Raw genomic sequence first — 25617 nt, forward strand, 5'->3', positions numbered from 1 at the left:
ACTCTTGGGTGTAGTTGATCTGGCCCTGGGGACTTGAACTCATTAAGAGCGGCCAGGTATTCCTGGACGACTTCTTTCCCAATTTGGGGTTGGATGTCCTCCAATCCCTCATCCACTCCATCTTGCTGAGGTTGAAGACTCTCTTTTTGTGAGAAGACCGAGGCAAAGAAGGCATTAAGTAGTTCTGCCTTTTCCCTATCCCCTGTCAGCATTGCCTCATCTTCTCCTCGAAGAGGTCCTATCGCCTCCTTGTTTTTCCTTTTTCTACTGACATAAGAATAGAAGCCCTTTTTATTGTTTTTAATGTCCCTGGCAAGTCTGAGCTCGTTTTTTGCTTTAGCCTTGCGGACCTTTTCCCTACAGGTGTTGGCTATTTGTTTGAATTCTTCTTTGGTGATTTCTCCCTTTTTCCACTTCTTGTGCATGTCTCTTTTGTGTCTTAGCACAGTTAGAAGTTCTTTGGACATCCATTCTGACTTCTTTGCACTTGTCCTATTTTTTCTCTTTGTTGGCACGGTTTGCAATTGCGCCTTGAGTATTTCACTCTTGAGAAATTCCCATCCATCCGTAACTCCCTTGTCTTTTAGTATCTGTGTCCACGGAATGCTGCTCAGCGTTTCCTTCATTTTTTGGAAATCAGCTCTCCTAAAGTCCAAAATGCGGGTTTGACTTGTCTTAGTTTCGGCCTTCCTTTGTACCTCAAATTGCAGGAGCACATGGTCACTTGCCCCTAAGGATCCTACCACTTCGACCGCATCGATCAGGTCCTCCGCATTTGTTAGGATGAGATCAAGAGTAGCCAATCCCCTTGTTGCCTCTTCTACCTTCTGGACCATGAAATTGTCTGCAAGGCAAGCGAGGAATTTGTTGGACCTTGTACTCTTGGCCGAGTTTGTTTTCCAGCAAATATCGGGATAGTTGAAATCGCCCATGACTACTACATCTCTTCTCTGTGCCTGTTTGGTCAACTGTTGGCAGAAGACTTCATCAAGTTCTTCCTCCTGGCTTGGGGGTCTGTAGTAGACGCCTACAACGACATCTTTTTGAGTCCCAGTTCCCTTGATTCTTATCCAGATGATTTCAAGCTGGTTTCCCAGATTGCTGTCTTGAATTTCTTCTGCAGCATAAGAGTTTTTGACATATAAGGCTACTCCGCCTCCTCTCCCCTTTGTTCGGTTTCTGTGAAAGAGGTTATACCCCTCGATATCTACATTCCAGCGATAGGAGTCATCCCACCAGGTTTCAGTGATGGCTATGATATCATATTTGTGGTGTTGTGCTAGAAGTTGGAGTTCGTCTTGTTTATTTCCCATGCTCTGTGCATTAGTGTAAAGACATGTGAGCCCCTGGGATCTTCCCTTGAGCTGTTTAATTGGGATTATTGTGCTTTTGGTCCTTGGTCCTTGCTGTGTTTGTGCAGCCCTCCGTTTAGCCTTCTGGCGATTCCCAGACATTATGGGTAAAGTAGTGTTCGCAAGGCTGTTGTCCCCCTCCCCCGGTGGACCTAGTTTAAAGTGCGTCTAATGAGGTTTGCGAGTCTGTGAGCAAAAAGGTGTTTTCCTACTTGTGTGAGATGCACCCCATCCCTTGCCAGTAGGCCATCCTCCTGGAAAAGCAGGCCATGGTCGAGGAAGCCAAAGCGTTCCTCCTGACACCATTTTCTAAGCCAGTCATTGACCTGTACTATTTTTCTGGCTCTTGTGGGTCCGTGTCTTACAACAGGGAGGAGGGATGAAAAGACCACCTGTACATTACATTCTTTTAGCATTGCTCCTAGAGCTCGAAAATCATTTGTGATCTTTTGAAACGTATGCCTTGCAGTATCATTGGTTCCTACATGAATCAACATGAGGGGAGGACGGTGATAGGGCTTGAGGAGCCTGGTGAGCCTCTGAGTGATATGGTGTATTTTTGCCCCCGGTAGGCAGCATATTTCTCGAGCCATCCCATCTGGTCTGGAAATGACAGCTTCCGTTCCTCTAAGGAGGGAGTCGCCTACTACCAAGACCTGTTTACTTTCCGGAATGACAGGGCCCCTTTTGTGCAATGTAGTGTGTAGGTCTCCAGAAAAGTGATCCTGTTGGTGTGAATTGTGTAGGTGAAAAGTGTTGTCCTCCTCCTCGACATCCCCGGTGCATTCGTCAAGGACAATCCATTGAGATTCGTCCAAGAGCCTATGGTTCTCCTGTATGTGTTCCTGTTGCTCCTGGTCTATGGTTGGGGATGGTACACCTGCAGGATTGTGCAAGTGTGAATGTTGTGAAGTGTTGTCCCAGTCAGGGCTATCCCCCGCACACTGATCAAGGATGAGCCACTGATCAGTATCTAAGCCATTCTGGTCTTCCCCAATATGTTGTGTTTCTTGGTCAGGTGCTAGTTGTGTGAGAATTTGGAATCTATTGTGTAACTGCAGCTGAGCGGAAGTATTCTGAGGAGGCTTCCGGGTCCTATGTGTCCTTCTAAGGGTGACATTTCTCCAAGCCTGAGGGTTGTCGACATCTGAGGTGCTGTTCTGTTGAGCCTCCCCGTAATGTTGGTGTGATATGGGCTGCGTGTCTAGGCCAGTGTGGTGTGTGGTGTCTAAGAACAGCTCAAGTTCCTGAATGTCCTTAAGGGTCTTAATACGGTCCTCGAGTTGTCGTATCCTGTGTTCCATGCGAGTGATCTGTGTACACTTGGGGCAGATGTAATTGAGTAACTGTAGTGTGAAAAAGCTGAACATGCCACAGCTTGTGCATGAGATGGGAAGTTTTCGTGTTTGTTCCATCTGGAGGTTGCTAATGACCTCCTCTTGGTGTGTGTTTGATGTTGTTGTCTGTATGCAGGGGTGAAAGTATAGGTTACTGAGTGTACGAGTTCTGTGGAAAGCCCAGCTGCCCCTTGGGTTCAGACACTGGTTTATATAGGATAACCAGGAAGCTCCGCCTCTCAGACAAAGCAGTTAATTTTCAAACTCAGGAAGCCCCTCCCCTCAAGCAGAGCAGTTAATTTTTAAACTCAGGAAGCCCCGCCTCTCAAAGAAAGCAGCACTGAAAGCTGTTAAATTTAAAGAAGCTTACCCTGAAGCAGAAGGAAACAAAATGGGTTCCTGCTTCCTCAACTTCTGTGGAAAGCCCAGCTGCCCCTTGGGTTCAGACACTGGTTTATATAGGATAACCAGGAAGCTCCGCCTCTCAGACAAAGCAGTTAATTTTCAAACTCAGGAAGCCCCTCCCCTCAAGCAGAGCAGTTAATTTTTAAACTCAGGAAGCCCCTCCCCTCAAAGAAAGCAGCACTGAAAGCTGTTAAATTTAAAGAAGCTTACCCTGAAGCAGAAGGAAACAAAATGGGTTCCTGCTTCCTCAACTTCTGTGGAAAGCCCATGACATCCTGGGCTTTCCCTATGACATCCTGGGACTTGTAGTGTGGTGTGGTACTGAGAGCCAATGGTTTGAGTACTGGACAATGACTCTGGGGACCAGAGTTTGATTCCCAGCTTAGCTATGGAAACCCACTAGGTGACCTTGGGGAAGTCACACACTCTTGAACTCAGAAAATCCCATGATGTACAACAGAGTAACTTATTAGCAGCCGTGTGACCCAGCACCAGTAGCCCAAAGTGATAAAATGAACAAAAACACACAAACCAATATTATATCTTCCATAGGAGACTTTTCTTTGTAGTAAAATATGGTTATACTATTTACAAGAACAATTTTTCTATAACACAAATAGCATTCTTTATAATTCCTTCTTTGCTTCCATATTGGGCTTCTTTCTTATGCAGATAAACAGCTTCTAGTTTCGCTCTCGAAGAGCTTCCTCTCAGGCCGAACTTACACAGGAGCTTCACACAGTAGCTTTACACACAACTGTACACACAAAGCCTTCAACCTGGTGCTTCTCTCACCCGAGGCTTCTCTCACACAGAAGTTTACCTCACACTCATCAGGACAACACTAGTTTTGGCCCACTAACTCTAACAGGCTTTGGTCTACTCTTTCAGAGCTTGACTCAAATTTTTGTAATTAAAAATACCTAGTTCATTTTTACTATTTCTGACAGTGGCTGACATAAGCTCCAAAAAAGTGAAAGCACAAAAGTGAACCATCAAAAAGACTTCTTGGTTAAAGGAACACTCAAGGGGCTTTTTCTTTCTACAGTGTGTCTGCTTTCAAATCTACTGTCATCTTGCAAGTGAGAAAATGCATCCATTGCAGGTTTTAGTCCTGACATTGAAGGAGTTACCCAAGCTAGTCAGCAGAACTAGCATCCTGTGACACATGAAATAAAGAGAAAGGATTCCAGAGAAGATTCTGACCCAACAATATGAGCATTTAAGTAGCAAGGTGGAGCTATGTTCTACTTTTCCAAACAAAAACTACTTCTAATTTTATTATTTTTCTTTCAGCATCCCTCATATTTCATTGTGATAGGGAAGATATGACTTTTTTTTGTAATAACATATCATCAAGTGAAGGGTCATAATTTATCATCAGGTTATGAGCTAGCATAATGTAGTGATTTGAATGCTGGATGAGGACACTGGGAGAGAAGGGTTTGAATCCCCACTTGGCCATGAAAAAATCACCAAATGAGCTGAGCATATCACACCTTCTCAGCCTCAGGTGAAGAGAACAAATTCCACCAAAGAAATCCTGTGTCAGAAATGACTTGTAGGCAAATAACAACAACAACAAAGCCATCAAGTGGGCTTCTTGTGTCGACCTTATAAGTGAAAGCCCTTGGAAAAAACCTTTTAACAAGAGTGGTGAATGGTTATTGTAAATACAGGGTTGTGGCTTCTCTGATTGGGGAAACACTACAAGGACCAGTGTTCGGAAAAATTACTACATTGAAAAGCCAGTCCCAGAATCCCACAACCAATAGGGCTGCTAAACAACAGGAGTTATAGTCCAACTCAGTAAGTTTTCTATGCTGCAACAGAGAATCAGAAATCCCTACAGATCTACCAGAAGAACCTGCTCTGTCCTGTCATTCATCTTGGAGCAGCACATGAACATATTTTAACCTTGACAACAGCTCCTGTTCAAAAAAAAAAAAAAAGGTCACAGTCAATGAAACCCAGCAGGCTTCCCCATTCTGGATATGGAACTGAAACTAAAGATACCCAAGGCAAACTTGGGGACCTTTGGATGCCATTGGAAATGGAAATATCCCCATTTTGTTCTTCCTCTTTGGCAAGTGTATTGCCACACAAACCAGTTCTTCTTAAACTTCTTCCTACTATATATGAATCTAGAGAAGGAGAAGAGGCTACAAGACAGAAGATGAGGAAGGAGAAAAAGTTCATCCCCCTTCCCGATGGGCGAAGAACTTGTTAACACTGCAGCAGTAAAAACAACATGCGCTTGAGAAACTCCACATAAAACATGCTCAATCTTGAAATGTCCTGCCTGCCCTGACATTCAGAGCTAGATCCACAAGGAGCTTCCAAAGGATGCAGTGAAGATGGATTCTGAAAAGTTGCCCACATCATGATAAACCAGTTCTTGGGGCAAAATGAACCAGAAGCTTTTGGCAGAGACTCCTGGCAGCTCAGAAAAGCAACGTTCGCAGCAAGAGGACGATAGACAAGAAGGTTATCACAAAGTATTGGTCATTATGGTTGCACCCTGCTTTCCCACTCAGCCATGAAGCTCGCAGGGTGACTTATTTGGACCACAGACTGACATCCCTTGTAGGACGTCTGTCGGAACAACATACAGGTGGCCTTCCATTTAACTTTTCTGGATTTGATTTGATTATGTGCCGTTTGACTTAATATGTCCTCTCTAGCAAGTTCTAGTTTAATGTTTCTTAACCTGGGGGTCAGGGCACCTGAGGGATCACAAGGGAGCGTCAGAGGGGTCGTCAAAAACTCTCATAGCCCTGCCTTTCTGCACTATAGCAGTTTCTTACGTTTTAAAAGTATTTCTTTCATTTTTATTGCAATTGCACAGTTTCAGTATTAAAAACAAAAAAGGCAAAAATATGCTTGGGAACAGGGAAGGGGAGAAGGGGAGAATCCTATCCCATAATGCAGCATTTCTCAATCTGGTGGTTGGGACCTCTGAGGGGCTTGCGAGAGGATGTCAGAGGGGTTGCCAAAGACCATCAGAAAACACAGTATTTTCTGTTGGTCATGGGGGTTCTGTGTGGGAAGTTTGGCCCAATTCTATAGTTGGTGGGGCTCAGAATGCTCTTTTGATTGTAGGTGAACTATAAATCCCAGCAACTACAACTACCAAATGTCAAGGTCTATTTTCCCCAAACTCCCAACAGTGTTCACATTTGGGCATATTGCGTATTCATGCCAAGTTTAGTCCAGATCCATCATTGCTTGAGTCCACAGTGCTCTCTGGATGTAGGTGAACTACAACTCCAAAACTCAAGGTCAACGCCCAGCCAAACCCTTTCAGTATTTTCTGTTGATCATGTGAGTTCTGTGTGTCGAGTTTGGTTCAATTCCATTATTGGTGGAGTTTGATTGTAGGTTAACTATAAATTCTGGGAACTACAAATTCCAAATGACAAAATCACACCCCCCCCCCCCCGCCCCAATCCCACCAGTATGCAAATTTGGCTATATCTGTATTTGTACCAAATTTGGTCCAATGAATGAAAATACATCCTATATTTACATTATGATTCGTAACAGTAGCAAAGTTATGAAGTCACAACAAAAATAATGTTATGGTTGGGAGTCACCACAACATGTATTAAAGGGTCTCGGCATTCGGAAGGTTGAGAATCACTGTTCTAGTTTCTCCTGAGTGACTCACTGGACTCATCTTCCTATAAGTCAGTGGTTCCCAACATTGGGCCTCCAGGTGTTTTGGACTTCAGCTCTCACAGTTTCTAACAGCTAGTAAGCTGGTTGGGATTTCTGGGAGTTGAAGTCCAAAACATCTGGAGACCCAAAGGTTGGGAACCACTGTTATAAGTGAAATATATATGGAGATGACTAATGAGGTCCTGAACCAGACCAGTTGTTGTGACTGACAGCAACTCTGAAAGACCTCAGTCAAAAAGGCTTGATGAGAATCCTGCACAGGAAAAGCAGGAACATTTTACATTGGATTGAAAGAAATCTGGGATAAAGCAATGGGATTAAGCTGTCAGGCAGCTCTCCCTGCAAACTGTGGTTCTTCACGCTTTAAGAACAAAATTATTACATACTCACTATATTCCCTTGAATCTCTTAGCTTAAAACTAAGCTCAAACACATTCCACATCTCCCTGCTTCTAGACCTGGCTCTTCGTTTTCAAATATCAAGTGATATTAGATAGTAGAAGCAATACCTGGCAAAAGTCTTCTGTACGCAAAGCATCAAGGTGGTCCAGGTCTGACGGGGATTGTCCAATCTCAGGGCATTTTTTATGGGCATCTCCATGGGAGGACACAAAAATAGTCAATTTGCTGGGCTCAACTCTGAGCAAAATGCAAAGGACTATATGCAAATCTCAAAATCAGCTCCAGGAGCAACAACCTGATATAGACTGCAAGGGTTAAATAATTTACCAAGACTTGGAGAGAGGGAGCCATATACAGCACACCCATTTTAAACACAAACCTATGGGATGTGACTTCATTTACACCAGTGTTTCCCAACCTTTCTAATGATGCGACCCCTTAATATACTTCCTCATGTTGTGTTGATTCCCAACCATAACATTACTCCTCGTTGCTACTTCATAACTGGAATTTTGCTACTGTTTTGAATTGTAATGTAAATATCTGATATGAAGGATGTATTTTCATTCACTGGGCCAAACTTGGCACATATACTCAATATACCCAAATGTGAACACTGGTAGAGTTAGGGGGAAATAGACCTTGAAATTTGGGAGTTGTAGTTGCTAGGATGTATAGTTCACCCACAATCAAAGAGCATTCTGAACTCCGCCAACCATGGATTTGAACCAAACTTGGCACACAGAACTCCCATGACAAACAGAAAATACTGGACGGGTTTGGTGGGCACTGCTTGAGTTTGGGAGTTGTAGCTCACATACATCCAAAGAATACTGTGGGCTAAAACAATGATGGATCTGGACCTAAGCTGATACTCAATATGCCCAAATGTGAACACAGGTGAAGTTTGGGGAAAACAGACATTGATATTTGGGAGTTGTAGTTGCTGGGATTTATAGTTCACCTACAATCAAAGAGCATTCTGAACTCTATCAGCAATAGAATTGGGCCAAACTTCCCACACAGAACACCCAGGACTAACAGAAAATACTGTGTTTTCTGATGGTCTTTAGTGACCCCTCTGTCACCCCCTCATGACCCCCCCCCCCGCGCGAAGTTCGAACCCCCAGGTTGCGAAACTCCGATTTACACACTAAGAGCTCTAAATACCACAGACCCAGAATGGATCCCTTACGGAGTCCTACTAAGTTAGTTTCTTCCTTTCCTCTCGGTCATTCAGGTGCCAGAAAGAGTACCCTTCTCCTTGTCTTTCCTTCTTTTTCCTAGATAGAAACTTCAACATTTTACACCTAATTTGCTTCTTTCTGCATTTCCTAGCACCTGGGAGAGAGAACAAGAGAGTGAGAGAGCAGGTGCTCTATGGAAGGAGAGCAAAAAGAGGAGCATGTAAATGAACTCATTAGCCATTCAAAAAAGAAGCCAGCCAGCAATTCTGACTTGCCCTGAACAGGCCTGACCTCCCACCTAGCATACATTTGCATCTCATAAAATTAATTATGCTGCAGCAATGCTAGCTGGCATTTCCCTGGGAAAACCCCATTAAATTCATAACGCCTCAAACTTGTTGAACTTGAGCCGGGTTCTCAAATTGCTCTTGTCCAATCACTCTTCTCCAGACACAGATACCGTAATAATGGGATCTGCAAGAGAACAGGCATTCTCACATGCAGCCAGGGAAGGAGCAGTGCTCTGCAAGAGAGCGCATACATGCCTGCAGGCACTCCAAGGTTCAACCCAAGGTATCTCAAAGTACAAAAGGGCATAACAATGGCAACAGAATATGAAAACCACTGCTATTGAGTTTGAGTCCAGCACCTAATCTGCTACATCATGCCCTACACACAGAACTGATAATACTGGGTTCTACAAATAAACAAAACAATCATAATCATGAATAGTATCATTGCAAATAGAAATGGTAGTACTGATAAGCTGGTTTGAGCATAAGATTATTGCTCTGGAGGCCAAGATTTGTTTTCCTGTTCCGCTACAAAAACTGTCCAGGCAACCTTGAGGGAGTCACAGACTCTCAGCCTCAGAAGTCCCTGGAAAAAGGTTGCCTTAGAGCAGTGGTTCCCAACTTGTGGTGCGTGGAGCACCAGTGGTCCTCAAGAATAAAAATATGGTCTGCGGCCTCAACATTACTACACCGTTGCCTCGAAACCACGCAGGAACGAGAGCAACTGGTCTTGCGAAACACTCCTATAGTGCCGAGGCAACAGGGATGTTGGGAGGGGAAAGGCTGACTACCCATGAAAGATTATTACTACCAGCTCTAGATGATTAGATATGGTTTTCTGTGAGTGAGCAGATGGCAACTACTGGATGGTATATGTTCTGTATCAGAAACTAAAACTGATGTGGGCTAACCAATGCAATTCTCTGAATCAGAACCCCAAATAACCAAACCAAATCTAAAGCTGACCAAGAACAGATTCGTAACCCTTTTGGCACTAATGTTTGAGAATTGGCCCTGGTCAAAGTGGTCCCTGGTTAAGTGGCCCCTGGTCAAAAAAAAGGTTGAGAACCACCATGACTTGAAAGCACACAATAACTAAGTTTTAGCAATAATAATCATCCAACATTGTTTTAATACTTTACAGAAAATAAGAGGACAAAGAGGAAGAAGAAATATTTCTTCAAAGACTCCTTGCTGGAATTCATTAAGATTAAGATAAATGTCCTGGTGGAACAGTGGGTTAAACCACTGTGAACGTTCCACCCATAGAACTCTTGTCTGTTTGAGGAAAGTGTGAATGTTGCAATTGGCCACCTTTATTAGTATTGAATGGCTACCCAGTATTTTAAAAAACTAAAAAGAGGAACACTCAGAAAACAGGAGAATTCCAGACAGGAAACAATCAGGGCCAGCTAATACCTCCCAACAAAGGATTATCCCAGGCAGCAGTCAGTCAGGCTTTGAAGCTACAAGGCCATTCAGTGCTAATCAAGGTGGCCAATTGCAACATTCACACTTGCTTCCAGTTCTTTCTCCCACCCTATATATTCCACAGATATATAAACCCCACTTGCGTAGTTTCCAATAGACTTCACAACCTCTGAGGATGCCTGCAATAGATGTGGGCACAACGTCAGGAGGGAATGCTTCTGGAACATAGCCATACAGCCTGGAAAACTCACAACAATCCAAGCTTCTCAATATTCAAATATTATGGACACCACAAAATTGAGCTATCTTTAACAGAGGGTTTTGTTTGCTTTGGCTCAAAACATAACAACATCCCAATACAACACAGTAGTGTTTGTAACCTTGCTAGAAGCATTGTTACAAAACGAAGTGATGATAGTAACAATATAACAAAATCCAAAGAGGAGGAGGAGGAGGAGGAGGAGGAGGAAAGCACTGTATTTTGAATATTATGGTTGCCCTAATGAAGAATGCAATTTTCCTGCTTCTTGGCAGGGGGTTGGACTGGATGGCCCACGAGGTCTCTTCCAACTCAATGACTGTATGATTCGATATCAGCACAATGCATTCCTTTTTTTGGATTTTGCTATACCTTCTACACATCCAACATGATATATGTATTTAATGATCCTGAAAGCAGGCTAGGAAAATGAGACACCTTTCTCTCCCGCAACCATCCTTATGCAGAAAAGAAATAAAGAGCTCTTATTCACCTGATAGCTCAGAGGGTGCTGCTGAAAGGAGAAATCGGCTTGAAAGAAAGAAAGGAGAAAGAAAAAAATCCTGTTGTGTTTCTCCTGTGCGTACACTTTTGTTGTTACGCTCAGCATCTGCTGCCGTCTTTCATTTCACCGTGTCAGATCTGATTCCAAACCTCGGCCACTGCTTCTGCAATTATCTGGGCAAATAAACAAAATACAACAACTCAACGTTTCAAATGTTTGGCGGTCGCCCGCCACAAAAGCCCGTGCAGGTGCCGTGTACGGTCATTGTTAAAAAAACAGGACATTATGCAGAACTTCTGCCAAAGCATCCAATAAAGCCAGTAGTTAATTGAGAGCCAAGGCGTAAAGAAGACTGAAGAGCATTTAGAGATGTAAGGAAAGGTCCTTCAAGCAACTTTAAGTCCCAATTTATCAAAGAAAGCAGATTTTTCTCTCTTTGTTTTTCTTTTTAGCGAGCTTGTAAGTGACACATTTAAAAAGTGATGCTTGCTGGCAAAAGATTTCTTTCTGCCAACAATTCAGTCACTGGTAAAATAGTTTTTTCTCCTCTTTCCTGTCCAATTAATTGAGGAAAGAGGATTGAAACTACCCTGGGACAGGCTATTTTGAGAAGTGTTTTTTTCCAATTCCAAATAATTTATTTACTACATCAATTAGTAAATTATTTATTTATTTATTTTATTTTGTGTACTTCTACCCCACCCTTCTCAACCCCCGAGGGGGGACTCAGGGCGGCTTACAAAAGGCACAATTCGATGCCTACACAATAATACAGATAACGTATAAAACAGCAATTAAAACAGTTATAGCAATTAAAACAATCTATATATAACATAGTCAGTAAACTAATCTCATGCTCAGCATTCGCCATTCAGAGTCCATAACTTCATTCCACTTTGTCCATTCTTATCAGTTGTCGTAGTCTGCCAGATGGTCCAAACGCCTGGTCCCAAATCCATGTTTTAAATTTTCTCCTAAAGGAAAGGAGGGATGTCGCTGATCTAATTTCCCCAGGGAGTGAATTCCATAGGTGAGGGGCCACCACCGAGAAGGCCCTGCTCCTCGTCCCTGCCAATCTCACTTGTGATAGAGGTGGGGCCGAGAGCAGGGCCTCCCCAGAAGATCTTAAGACTCTGAGGTGGGACGTAGAGGGAGATCCGTTCGGACAGATGCGCTGGGCCGGAACCATATAGGGTTTTGTAGGTCAAAACCAGCACTTTGAATTGTGCTCGGAATTGGATCGGCAGCCAGCGGAGCTGACACAACAGAGAGGTAGTATGCTCCCTGTATGACGCTCCAGTGAGTGATCTAGCTGCCGCCCGTTGGACTAGTTGGAGTTTCTGAACAGTCTTCAAAGGCAACCCCACGTAGAGTGCGTTGCAGTAATCTAATCGGGATGTAACAAGAGCGTGGACCACTGTGGCCAGATCCGACTTCCCAAGGTACGGGCGCAGCTGGTGCACAAGTTTTAATTGTGCAAAAGCTCTCCCAGCCACCGCCGAGACCTGGGGTTCCAGGCTCAGCGATGAGTCCAGGATCACTCCCAAGCTGCGAACCTGCGTCTTCAGGGGGAGTGTAACCCCATCTAACACAGGCTGTAACCCTATGCCCTGTCCGGCCTTACGACTGACCAGTAGGACCACTATCTTGTCTGGATTCAATTTCAATAAATTAATGTAGTAAATAAATTGTTTGGAATTTGAAAAAAATGATGTATTTACTACATATTCTCATCTTCATATCTAGGAGCCCTCGGCAGCACAATGGGTTAAACCCTTGTTCCAGGAGGACTGCTGACCAAAATATTGGTGATTTGAATCTATGGAGCGGGGTGAGCTCCTGTCTCCCAGCTCCAGATTCTCATGCGGGGACATGAGTGACACCTCTCATAGGATGGTGAAACATCCAGGCATTCCCTGGGCTAACGGCCAATTCTCTCACACCAGAAGTGACTTGCAGTTTCTCAAGTCACTCTTGACAACACACACACACACACAAAACTACATCAATTCTTTTTTTTATCTATAGGACACAAAAAGTTAACACTACCACATGTTGAGTGAGGAATAGTAACTACAACACAACCCTTTGAAGGATGTGTTCTAACTCTATCCCCTTTTTGATACCTGGAACTGTGGATAATATTAAGTCCTATATTTTGGCTATACCTGTGTTGGAAACATACAAAGAATCACATTAGAGGATCATGGATTCTGTATCCACACTTTCACGTATCCACAGATCAAAAATATCCTCCTGTCCTGGGAAGTGTTTAGAGTCTCTTCTAGGTTCTCCAATGTGATTTTCTTTATGTTTCCATCCCAGGTATAGTTGTTTTTTTTTTCTTGTCATGACTTGAAAAACTGCAAATTGCTTCTAGTGTGAGAGAATTGGCTGTCTGCAAGTATGTTGCCCAGAGGATGCCCAGATGCTTTACCATCCTGTGGAAGGCTTCTCTCATGTTCCTGCATGGGAAACTGGAGCTGACAGATGGGAGCTCATCCCACTCAGTGGATTCGAACTGCTGACCTTTTGGTCAGCAGTCCTACTGGCATAAGGTTTTAACGCATTATGCCACCAAGGGTTGCGTAAGCCCTATGTAGTCAAAATATAAGGCTTACTATTATCTACATTTCCTGTTATCAAAAGGGAGAGAGGTTTTGAACTCATCCTTCAAAGATACAGGGGTTGTGTTGTAGTTACAATTCCTCACGCTATATGTGGTAGTGTTACCTTTTGCGTCCCATAGATGAAAAACTGCCTTGAGTCGCCTTCAGGCTGAGAAAGGCAGTATACAAATGTGGTAAATAAATACCGTAAATAAAAAAGAATTGATGTAGTAAGTAAGCAAATGGAATTGGAAAAACACCTCTCAAAATACCTTTGGGAACCACTGTCCTAGGCCTTCTAGCTCTAGGACAGTGGTTCCCAAACTATGGGCCCCCAGATGCTTTGGCCTTCAACTCCCAGTAATCCTAACAATTGGCAAACTAGCTGAGATTTCTGGACGTTGTAGGCCAAAACATCTGGGAACCCACAGGTTGAGAACCGCTGATCTAGATGATCTTCTAGCCCTTGCTAAGGATCTCTGGTGGTCTCCGCCCACATATCTAACCAGAGGTCAAGAAATGCCAAAATCAGACAAAACGATCTGTTCAGAGTGGTATGGTGAGTAAAGGTCTACATCTGCTAACAGAAGGAGTCCGTCTCCAATAGTCCCTGCTGCTAAAAAAGACCCAAACTCTATCCTCGAAGCTCAAGACACACAGAGAGAAGCAATCCCCTTATCCTACTGCTTTAAGGTGAGCTGGCAGAGAGAAGGCAAAAAAGGTGCCAGCAGAAATCCCCAGATTAGATTAATTTAATTGCACAGATGGTATTACTGGCCACTTCAGGCAGATAATGAAAAGGGAACGCCTCTCTTAATATCCTAACAGAGAGAAACCACCAAGGTCTCTGTCTCCCAAAAAGGGGGCACATAACCCATACACCTTTTCTGCTTCCTGCCTTCTCCCTTATCCCATGATGTTCACCTGGCTTCTAGGTTCTGCCTATTTGCAAGTATGTTTCTGAAGTCATAAATGAGACAAAGAAATGGCAATGTTGAGTCAAGCAGGCTAACAAGATGCCCAGAGCCACTGGCCCATTTACCACGCAGCGGCTGAGTTACTGATGCTTCTCTAACCTGACAAGCTCTTTGCCAGCCAAGAGCTGTAATAAAGAATCCCCTGTCATAAAAGCCAAATAGCAGGTGTGAGGCATATAGCTGTAATAAAAAGCCTGAGAGGGCCTATTCGACAACACCTGTGCTGTGCTATCTCTGTATTCCTGAGTATTTAAAGCAAATAAATATATTGCAGTTTAAGTGAGCATTTAGGAAATGGTCCCAGCTGTCCGAAGCGTGGACACTTTGGCAGACACATGCAGTAGTCGACACATGGCATCTGTACTGTCTTGCCTGGGAATTTACCTACGGACTAAATTCAAGAAGAAGGGCCAACCAAGGGCAAGATGGATGGATGGTATCCTTGAAATGAATGGCTTGACCTTGAAGGAGCTGGGGGTGGCCATGGTCGACAGGGAGCTCTGGTGTGGGCCGGTCAACAGTCAGATACGACTGAAAGAATAAACAACAACAATGCCTTTATCCTTTTTGTGCTGAAAACTGCAGGAACTACAACTCTCATGATCCAACAGCATTGAGCAATGGAAGTTAAAGTGGAGTCAAACTGCATTAATTCTACAGTGTAGATGTGACCCAAGTGTGTGACTCAGAACAAGACAGCCGCCTATATCCTAGCAAGAGATAAAAGAAGTTGACTGGCTCTCATACTGATGAGAAATCTGCATAAAGATTATCTTTGCTGAAAATTAACCAAGAAGAATGACATAATTTTACAAGTAAATAACCAAAGTTGGGCTAGTGTTCTGCCTGATTAAATATGTACAACATGGGCCTTTGGAGCGGAAAAGCCAACAAATGGTTTGGAATCTAGATGCACAGGTTTTGAATAAACATGCACAGGTTAGCACTTTCTAGTGCATCTCCATTGTAGAATTACTGAAGTTTGACACCAACCTGGATGGTCATGGAGTTTGAGGAGTTGTAATTTGGTGAGGCGCCAGCACTGTTTGGCGGAGAAGGCTAAAGACCCCTTGTAAAACTGTAATTTCCATGATTCAACAGCCTTATGACAGTTGAAGTGGTGTCAAAATGCATTAATTCTTCAGTATAGATGCACCCTTGGTGCCCAACAAATACCCAAATCCCACTTTTAAAGCTCTTGCTATTACAATACCATGAAATAAAGAAGATACCTACAATCATCACTGGTAGGACAACTCCGATTGAAGGAACAAGAAGAACCTTATAGATGGGATTTTCGTGGAGAAACAGAACAGGTTTCAGACAAACCTGAACTCCAACCAAGGCCAGATCATAATCTAGGATGAACCAACAGTTTTAAATAGCCAGGGGGCAGGATAAGAGTACAGACGTATTATTCTTTCAGGCTTGGCTTGCACAACAAAATGTTAGCCTTTCTTTTACAGTAGCATATATTGTGGGGAAGTAGGTGTCGGCCCACCCAGTAGCCGTTACTCCAAACCAAGCCAATTTGCATGCATTTGCTTAATTTGCATGATTCTATTTGTCTCGGAACTCCTTCAGGGCTTAGTCAAATAAACATTATTTATTTAAAGCTTGGAAATTTGCCTAGAATTGCCCAAGGTTGGTGCTGGTGGTGTCTCTTAGGATTTTAAGGAAACAATAGTTTGAATGCAAGCAACTTTCCATTTGCTTCACAAGTTGCTCACAAAACAGATGCACTGAAGAAGAGAAAAACAAAAATGTTTGCAGAACACAAAGGTTGTCAACCAAGTCCAAATAACGAATTTGTTCAAATGCAAATTTTAGATATTTTTAAAATGCAAAGTATTAGTTCTAAACATCTGCCAAAAAATGTCCAAAGCTTTATTATGTTCCTCCGCTTGAGTCCATAATTTACTAATGAAGAACCTGGGAGGTATCGTAGTTTGATTTTTGGACTATGACTTCAGACCAGGGTTTGAATCCCAGCCCAGCCATGGAAACTCAATGGGTCACACTCTCTCAGTCTCAGAGGAAAGCAAAGGAAATCTTCTGGTCAAGAAATCCTATCAAGAAATTGCTTGAGTTCCTCCTATATCAGACATGACTTGGAGGCAGACAACAATAGCGTACCAATTCTGGTGACTGTGATTCAACATGAAGATATGATCCAATTGCAGACTGGAAAAAAACACAGATACTTTAAGTAATTGTGCAAATCTGAATGTGCACCCTGCTGTTTACCCTGCACTAACTTCATGCATCTCAATGCATGTATGTGAGCCTTTAAGTCACCCACAGACTTATAGTAATCCAATGAATTTATTGGATTTTCATAGACAAGGAATGCCCAGTGGTAATTCTGTCCGTTCATTCCTTTGAAATATAGCCGACAGCACCTAATATCTACTGCTGATCCCCCACCCAAGTACTAACCCAGGCTGGCCCTGCTTAGCTTCCAAGATCAGATAGGAAGTAGTAAACACGTGTCAAACCCAAGGCCCATTGGCCAAATCCAGCCCACCATGTCATTTTATATGGCCATCAATGAAAATGAGTTTAACACCCCTGCTTTAAAGTATTTACAGTTATGTATGTCAATAGAGCAATATACACCCATCTGTCCTGGTGGCAAGGTGGGTTAAACCACTGAGCTGCTAAACTTGTTGACCAAAAGGTCACAGGTTCGAATCCGGAGAGCGGCGTGAGCTTCCACTGTCAGCCCCAGCTTCTGACAACCTAGCTGTTCGAAAACATGGAAATATGAGTAGATCAATAGGTACCACTCCGATGGGAAGGTATCGGCGCTCCTTGCAGTCATGCTGGCCAGATTACTTTGGAGGTATTTATGGACAACGGTGGCTCTTCGGCTTAGAAATGGAGATGAGCATCAACTCCCAGAGTTGGACATGACTAGACCTAATGTCAGGGAAAACCTTTTACCTACATTCACTCCTATTAGTATAATACTTATTTGGTACAAAGATGGGGGAGAAAGAATGTGATTCTTTATCTTGGACTTCAGGTTCCAGTTGCCTTGGCCAATACGCCAAAGCTGAAAGATCAAGAGAACAGGTAAAATAACATTCGGAAAGCTAGAATTTCCTCACTCCTAGAGCAAGAGCAGACGTGTCATAGTGACTTGAGAGTAGTCCAGGACTATAAAAGACCATGATTCAAGCCCAGCCATGGAAACTAACTGACCTTGAGCAAGTCACACTCTCGGCCTTAGAAGAAGGGAATGCAATCCTTTTATATCTTGCCAATAACATCCTATATTATAGCCTCCAAAAGCTAGAATCAACTTATGATGACACATAACATAGCAGTACCTTTGCCTTTGCCTTACAGTCATGTAAACCAATTTGGTACCAATTTAACTTCCATGGCTCTTTCCTTTGGATCTGTAGCTTGATGGAATTCTAAAAATTCCCATCTAGATTGCACGAGAATTGCCTAGCATGGAAGTCAAAGTATCTCAACAAGCAGCAGACCTCAAGATTTGAAAGGATGGAGAAGTGATAATGAAAGGACGCATCAACCTGCTGTCTAACCGAAACAACCGCTTCTACACTGTAGAATGAATGCAGTTTGACACCACTTTAATTGCCATGACTGAATGTTATGGAATCATGGGAGCTGTAGTTTTACGTAACGGAGTTCCATCCTTCTCCGAGTTTGGATTTTGGGTTGGTGGGCCCTCTTTCTGACTTAAGTGGGCAGGTTATTCTCATCCAAAGGATTCCACAACTTTGATCAATGGCAGTTGAAATTGTTTCAAAATAGCATGAATTCTACAGTGAAGATGTACCTTTTTAACCTACAACAAATGTGTCTGTCTATCAGACCCTTCTCAGAGGAGAAACAGTTCCTTTACCTGGAGGGAACGACTTAATTATAGGAGAGGAAGAAGTGAACTTTCTAGATGGCCTGCTGTTAATTTGCATTGAATACTTTATATTTGCAAGTTATGACTTCCTGTAGAGATAAAGAGAAATACTGACAGAATTATGTAAATAAACTGAAGAGGTTTTCAGATTCTAACAGTCACAGACATGACCGAGAGGAGACACGAGAAAAATACTAAATAAACATGATTAAACTTGGGCCAGCGGCATATCCAATGTCTCAAAGCCAAGGTGAACACAATTCCTGGAAAGCTTAGTAAGGTTTACCAACATCGCCCAAAGAGATATCGTAGCACCTCTGAGCACCGGTAGAAAACCCAAACATCACCAGTGGAAACCTGGGGACTTTCAAACAATGAAATCCAAGTAGGCTTCAAGCTCAGGCATAGCTGAAAGGCTACAAGAACCTAGTGCCAAATCCGTATTTGGAGATGTCAGACTTCCTTGATCTATGCAAGAGATACATCGCCTCTCCACCCCTCCAAGTACAAGCAAACCTTCACAATACACACCTGTTGGCATCAATGCTTCTCAACTCTTGACCATCCAAAGTTCTAGAGTTCCAGTTCTCCAAAGACTCAACAAACACGGCCAAGGAATTCTAGGAACTGATGTCCAAAGCATCTAGAGAGCCATCTCCTAAGTCTGTGGTTCTCAAGCTGTGGGTCCCCAGGGGTTTTGGCCTACAACTTCCAGAAATCCCAGCCAGTTTACCAGCTGATAGGATTTCTGGGAGTTGAAGGTCAAAACATCTGGGGACCCACAGGTTGAGAACCACTGTCCTAAGCACTTCTCTTTGAGCTATTTCTGGTGGAAGAGGGTATGATGTGGAATAGTTTATATTCAAAATCCTGCAAAATGCATAATGGGAGAGTGCTTCATACCAAGCTAAGCAAATTGTCCATCTAACCCAAGACCGTCTTCTTCAGGACCTCTAGCAGAGGTTGTTCCTTTCATTTGCTCCCTGGAAATGTCAAGGACAGAATCTAAGATAATCTGCACATGAAGCATGTAAATGAGCAAAGCTGTTTTAAAAGGTCAAAAAGCTGAAGAATTAAACTAGCACAGAAGGCTAAGCATTTATTCATCCATTTGTTCATTCACAGAAGTAGCTCTGTTGAATATCATAAAAGGTATTCCCATGTGAAGCATGTTACAGTAATGCAAATATGATATAACTAGGGGCCCATCCACACTGCAATATAAAATTCAGATTATCTGCTATGAACTGCATTATATGGCAGTGTAGACTCATATAATCCAGTCCAAAGCAGGTAATGTGGATTATCCACTTTGATAATTTGGATTATATGGCAGTGTAGAAGGGCCCTAAGACAAGAGTCACCATGGCGAGATAAGATCTCTCCAACAATGGGGGAAATAAGTGCATTATGTTCAATTGAGTCTGAATACTCTAAAGCAGTGGTTCCCAACTTGTGGCCCATGGACCACCAGGGTCCACAAGAACGAAAATATGGTCCACAGCCTCACCATTACTACACCATTGCCTCGATACCACACAGCACCTAGAGAGACTGGTCTTGCGAAACCCTCTTATAGTGCTGAGACAAGGGGGATGTCGGGAAAGGAGAGGCTGACTACCCACGAAACATTACTACTACATCAGCTCTAGATTAATAAATATGGTTTTCTGTGGGCGAGCAGATGGCGACTACTGGATGGCCTATGCTCTGTATCAGAAACTAGAGCTGATATGGTCGACTCAATGCAATTTTCTGAATTAGCACCCCAAAAAGCCAAACCAAATCTAAAGTAGCCCGTCTGGTACAAATGTTGGAGAGTAGTCCCTGGTCCAAGTGGCCCCTGGTCCAAGTGGTCCCTGGTCAAGGTGGTCCATGGTCAAGAAGTTCATGTTCAAAGTGGTGCCTGTTCAAAGTGGCCCCTGGTCCAAGTGGTCCCTGGTCCAAGTGGTCTCTGGTCAAAGTAGTCCCTGGTCAAGGTGGTCCCTGGTCGAAGTGGTCCCTGGTCAAAGTGGTTTCTGGTCCAAGTGGTCCATGGTCAAGTGGTCTCTGGTCAAAAAAAGTTTGGGAACCACTGCTCTAAAGGCATTAGCTTTTGTCAGGTCTTAGGAGCTAAGAAGGGTCAGTTCACAGATTAGTACACAGATTAGTACACAGATGGGAGACTGTCAACAAATACCAGGGACTTTAGGCTATCTTTCCGAAAAACAAACTCACAAATTTATTTATTTATTTATTTACGGCACTTATGTGCCGCCCTTCTCACCCCGAAGGGGACTCAGAGCGGCTTACAATATATATTTTCATACAATATATTATATTATTAGCAAAGTACAATATCAGTATATATTACTATATTGCACTATACCATTATATTGTAATATTATTAGTAATATTACATGTAATTAAATATATAATTATAATTATAATATTGAATTATTATTACTAGTATTATATTGTATTACAAATGGCCTCTAAGTGTTCCTTGTCCATCATAAGATGTTTAAACTAATATGTTTTTACTCTATTTCAATTATTTTCAGTTATTTGAAGTTAGTATCTTTACATTAATTGTACTTGTCTGCTGCCTCAGGGCCAGGATAGAAAGAGTGTAACAGAACGAACAATGGGATCCTGTGATCTTTCCAAACATTAATGAATGTCAGTTCCTATCACTCGTCGTCAGCCTGCCCAATGGTGAGGGATAATGGTATCAGTAGATCATTTTCATCTAGAAAGATTGCAAATGGAAGCTTACTAGAGATGTGATAAGGCCACAATACAACCACCCAGAGTCTGTTTTCCTCTTGCTGAAAAGCAGGCAAGAAACAAACAAAAACTGCCTTACATAAGACCAATCTCCTACAATGTAGCTTTAAAACAACACTACAAGTTCTCCAGTGACTACATTTCCAAAACAAAAAGAAGAATGCCAGTGACGCAGCTACAGCTGCTTGCCGATTCCTGGCGGGGGGAAAAAGTCCGGCAATTTTGGAACAGGTTCAGAATGATGAGGAGATTTTTACAGTAAGTGTTTAGTAACTCTAGAAGTTGCACGCCTCTTTTTTCTTTTTCATTTGTCTCACTCAGGGCCTGACACATCCCACTTGGAAACCTGCCTGAACTTCATGGGTTCGCTGACTCACTCGTCCCAAATATCCCAAATATTAGGGTAATTCCCAGTGAAAAAGAACCCACAAGTAGGACATAAGACTTCCCGATACTTTATAAAGTACTAGACGGGACTGACGAGTTGAGATTATAAACAAGGCACAGGCAAGGTATAGCCCCCAAATGCCCACAGTATTTTCAGACCATCTAGGAAGTAGTGTTTTCATACCAAGCCCAAGAGACCCCCGTGACTTGAAAGATAAATAAAACAGTTACATTTGGCACTTTGTAAACAGAGGGTATAAAGCTTATTTGAACACAATTGGAGCAAACCCAATACGAAACCCTGCCAATGTCCTCCACAAACACAATCCTGCCCACCACCCAAGCGAAGGCTTTCATACACAGACAATTTCATCCTAGATTTTCTGTTTTTCCTCCACCACAGACATCCCAGTGTTTCTGACTCTCTCCATTGGTATGAAATTTGCATGATCCCACCCACTGCATCTCCCATAACCCTTTCCTATTTTTTTCAAACAAAGGAAGGAATTGATCAGCAACTGAACATACTAGAGAGGTTTCGAGGGAATTCACCTTGATTTATAGGAGTTGTAGGTACTGGGATTTATAGTTCATCTACAATCTAAGTACACCATGAACTCCATCAACAATGGACCTAAAACTAACTTGGCACACAGAAGCCCCATAATCAACAAAAAATAGTGAAGGTCTTCAGAGAGATTTATAGGAATTGTAGTTCACCTACATCCCAAGAGAACTGTGAACCCAAAGAATGATGGATCTTGACCAAACTTTATTTATTTATTTTATTTCAAACATTTGTACCCCCACCCTGGCGCCCCCGGTGGCGCAGTGGGTTAAACCCCTGTGCTGGCAGGACTGAAGACCGACAGGTCGCAGGTTTGAATCCGGGGAGAGGTGAATGAGCTCCCTTTATCAGCTCCAGTTCCTCATGCGGGGACATGAGAGAAGCCTCCCACAAGGATGATAAAAACATCAAATCATCCGGGCGTCCCCTGGGCACCGTCCTTGCAGATGGCCAATTCTCTCACACCAGAAGCGACTTGCAGTTTCTCAAGTTGCTCCTGACACAACAAAAAAAAAACGCCCTTCTCAACCCCCGCAGGGGGGTTTGACATGCATACTCGATATGCTCAAATTTAAATACTGGCAGGTTTTGAGGGGAATTGGTCTGGACACTATGGAGTTGTAGGTACTGGAATTTATAGTTCACCTGCAATCAACAGCACTCTGAACTCCACCAAAGATGGAATTGGACCAAACTTGGCACACAGAGCCCCCATGACCAGCAAAAAATACTGGACATCTTTGGGGAAAATTCACCTTGATTTGGGGGAGCTGTAGTTCACCTACATCCAGAGAGCACTGTGAATCTGAACACCAATAGATCTGGATCAAACTAAGCACGGATAGCTGATATGCCAAAATTTGATTACTGGACTAGTTTGGGGAGGGGACTGATCTTCCTTTCTGGGAGTTATAGTTCACCTACAACCAGAGGAACTGTGAGCTCCACTGATGATAAAACCTGGACCACACTTTGCACACAGAACCCTCATGAATAAGTCAACCTATAGGAGTGGTTTGAGGAGACTGACTCACCATGGTGAGAGTTGTAGTTTACCCTGCAGCCAGAGAGCACACTGAATCCCACTGACGATGCATCTACTGCAAACTTGCCCAACATAACAAACTTTAAGTACTGATGGGAGTTTCAGGGGATTAACCTGGCATGATGTGAGTTGTAGTTCACCCACAACCACATTTTGTAAAATTAAAAAAAAGACTTTTTCAAATAACCCAAGCAACGCCAGGCACCAAAGCTAGTGTTTAACTATCTGGCCATCTGTCAGGGGTGCTTACAATATTCCTGCTTCTTGGCAGGGGGTTGGACTAGATGGCCCATGAGGTCTCCTCCAATTCTATGATTCTATGATAGGAATGTCACATTGAGGGTGGGGCAATCTTGTTTTCTGCTGCTCTAGAGACTAGAATATGAAGTAATGAATTCAATTTGCAGAAGAAAAGATTCCACCTTAACGTAAGGAAGAATTTCCTGATAGTGCAAACTGTTTGGAAGTGAAATATGTTGCCCTGAAGTATGATGGAGGAGTCTCTTTCCCTGGAGGTATTCAGTCAGAGGCTAGATGGCCATCTCTTAGGATTGATTTAATTTGTAGTTTTCCGCATAACAGAATGGTCTGGATGGCCCTTGTGGTCTTTTCCAGTTCTATGACTGCCAGTTCCAGCAAAGCACAGAGCCATACAGAAGTTGTAAGCATTTCTTTGCATGAATATTCACCTATGCATATGCACAAGAGAAACAGATACACACAAGCTTGGTTAACTACAAACCCTGAAATCTACTATCCAATCATTGCCGAATTTGGTAATTTACCAGGAATCCCTAGTCAATTTTGAGAGTTCTGCAGGGTGGAGAAGGCACTGTTGCACAACAACATTGCAAAACTCTGGCACAGGCTTGGAACAGGTTCCAAACTTCATGGTCCATAGTCTACAAAGTTACACATACATACATATCCTGGAATTACCCGGCGAAAGAAAAACATGTTGACCTGAATTTCGTCTCCCGCTTCAGTACAGACGAATTGGGTTTACAAGTCTCACGCCGGCTTGGCCAAGCGCAACCGACTGTGAGTGCGCATGTGTGTGTATTCATTCGCTCATCACTCAATTCCAGGATGTCAGCCAAAGTCAATTAAGGCAACTTGAAGACGGAAAGGAAATAAGAAAAGGAAAGAATAGACAGAGTGGGCAAGCATTGATTTGCAGCCTTAAGGAAATATACGAGGAGGTCTCAAGTGCCAAAAATACACAGCTCAAACTGCAGCCCCATAGAAGGGGATAGGGGTGCGAGCAAAGAGAGCAGGAACAAGGGGGAGAAAAGGGTAACCAATTTCTCTCCCAAACACTGACAGAGCTAGGTCATCCTGCTTGTTATTGAGAAATCGGGGCAGAGAGCACAAGGGATGACGCAGGCTTGTTAAGTGTTTACTGGCAAAGGTGCTTCATCACTTTCCCCGCTGCTGCCCTCTCCTCCTGAGCGAACACAACACCAGCCCTGTGCAATTTCTCACACCATACAGATAAGCAGGCGGAAAACATGAAACACGGGTAGCCTTAGCCGAGGGCAAGGTGCTAAGCCCTTCCGGCAATGCCACCTGTCACTAGCCCTTGCTTTTGGCAGGAGATGTGGCCCTATGACTCAGCCACCTTTCCTTCAGGCATGCTTTGAGCCGCCTTTCTTTTTGAGCCCCATCACCCAGAATTGTCATTCATTGCTTTGACACATTGGACTAATGTCATGATGCTTTATAGATTCACAGAAGAGTGCTTTTTCCTCACTGGATTAACATGATAGTCAGAATAAAGGGATAACAAGACTTCTCTGGATTTAGACACTATACTCCTATTTATGAAGGCCAAAATCCCATTGGCTTTTTTGCCACCGCATGGCATTGTTGGCTCATGTTTAACTTGTTGTTCATGAGGACTCCAAGATCTTCTTCACACATAGGGCTGTCGGACCAGGCATCGTCCCCCATTCTGTCTCTTTGCATTTCATTTTTTTCTGCCTAAGTGGACTATCTCAGCCACCTTTCCATCAGACATGCTTTCTTTTTGAGCCCCATCACCCAGAATTGTCACTCATTGGACTAATGACACAATGCTTTACAGATTAACAGAAGAGTATTTTTCTCTCACTGAATTAAGAAGATAGTCATCATGCCTAATTCACTACAATTAAGTGCAAAGGACCTCCATGGAAGTGAAAAAACTCACTGCTTTTTTACCCAAGAAAACACCTCCTTAGGATATCTCTTGGTCCTCTAGTGCAACTCAGTCCAAAATCCAACAGAATAATTTGATTAGCAAGAGAACCAAGAATCTTCATGGAAAGATGACCTAATCCAGTGGTTCTCAACCTGTGTTGTGTCCCCAGGTGTTTTGACCTACAACTCCCAGAAATCCCAGCCAGTTTATCAGCTGTTAGGATTTCTGGGAGTTGAAGGCCAAAGCTATCTGGGGACCCACAGGTTGAGGACCACTGGTCTAATCCAATGTTATGGATACCACAAAAATTGGTGGTCTCTTATCTGCTGCTGCTTT

General features: G+C 43.1%; 1 long non-coding RNA gene across 2 annotated transcripts in view; it reads right to left on the bottom strand.

Moving 5' to 3' along the window:
- Positions 1–25617, bottom strand: part of LOC132772855 (uncharacterized) — a 189732-nt gene that overhangs the window by 62930 nt on the left and 101185 nt on the right. The window contains exon 3 of one of the 2 annotated variants that reach the window (XR_009631286.2): positions 10841–11025. The exons of the other annotated variant lie outside the window; for it this stretch is intronic. This is a non-coding gene — a long non-coding RNA (uncharacterized lncRNA). The remainder of the gene's footprint in view (positions 1–10840; positions 11026–25617) is intronic. 2 annotated transcript variants of the gene reach the window in all.

Source organism: Anolis sagrei, chromosome 4 (assembly GCF_037176765.1).
Source record: "Anolis sagrei isolate rAnoSag1 chromosome 4, rAnoSag1.mat, whole genome shotgun sequence".
Classification (NCBI taxonomy): domain Eukaryota; kingdom Metazoa; phylum Chordata; class Lepidosauria; order Squamata; family Dactyloidae; genus Anolis; species Anolis sagrei.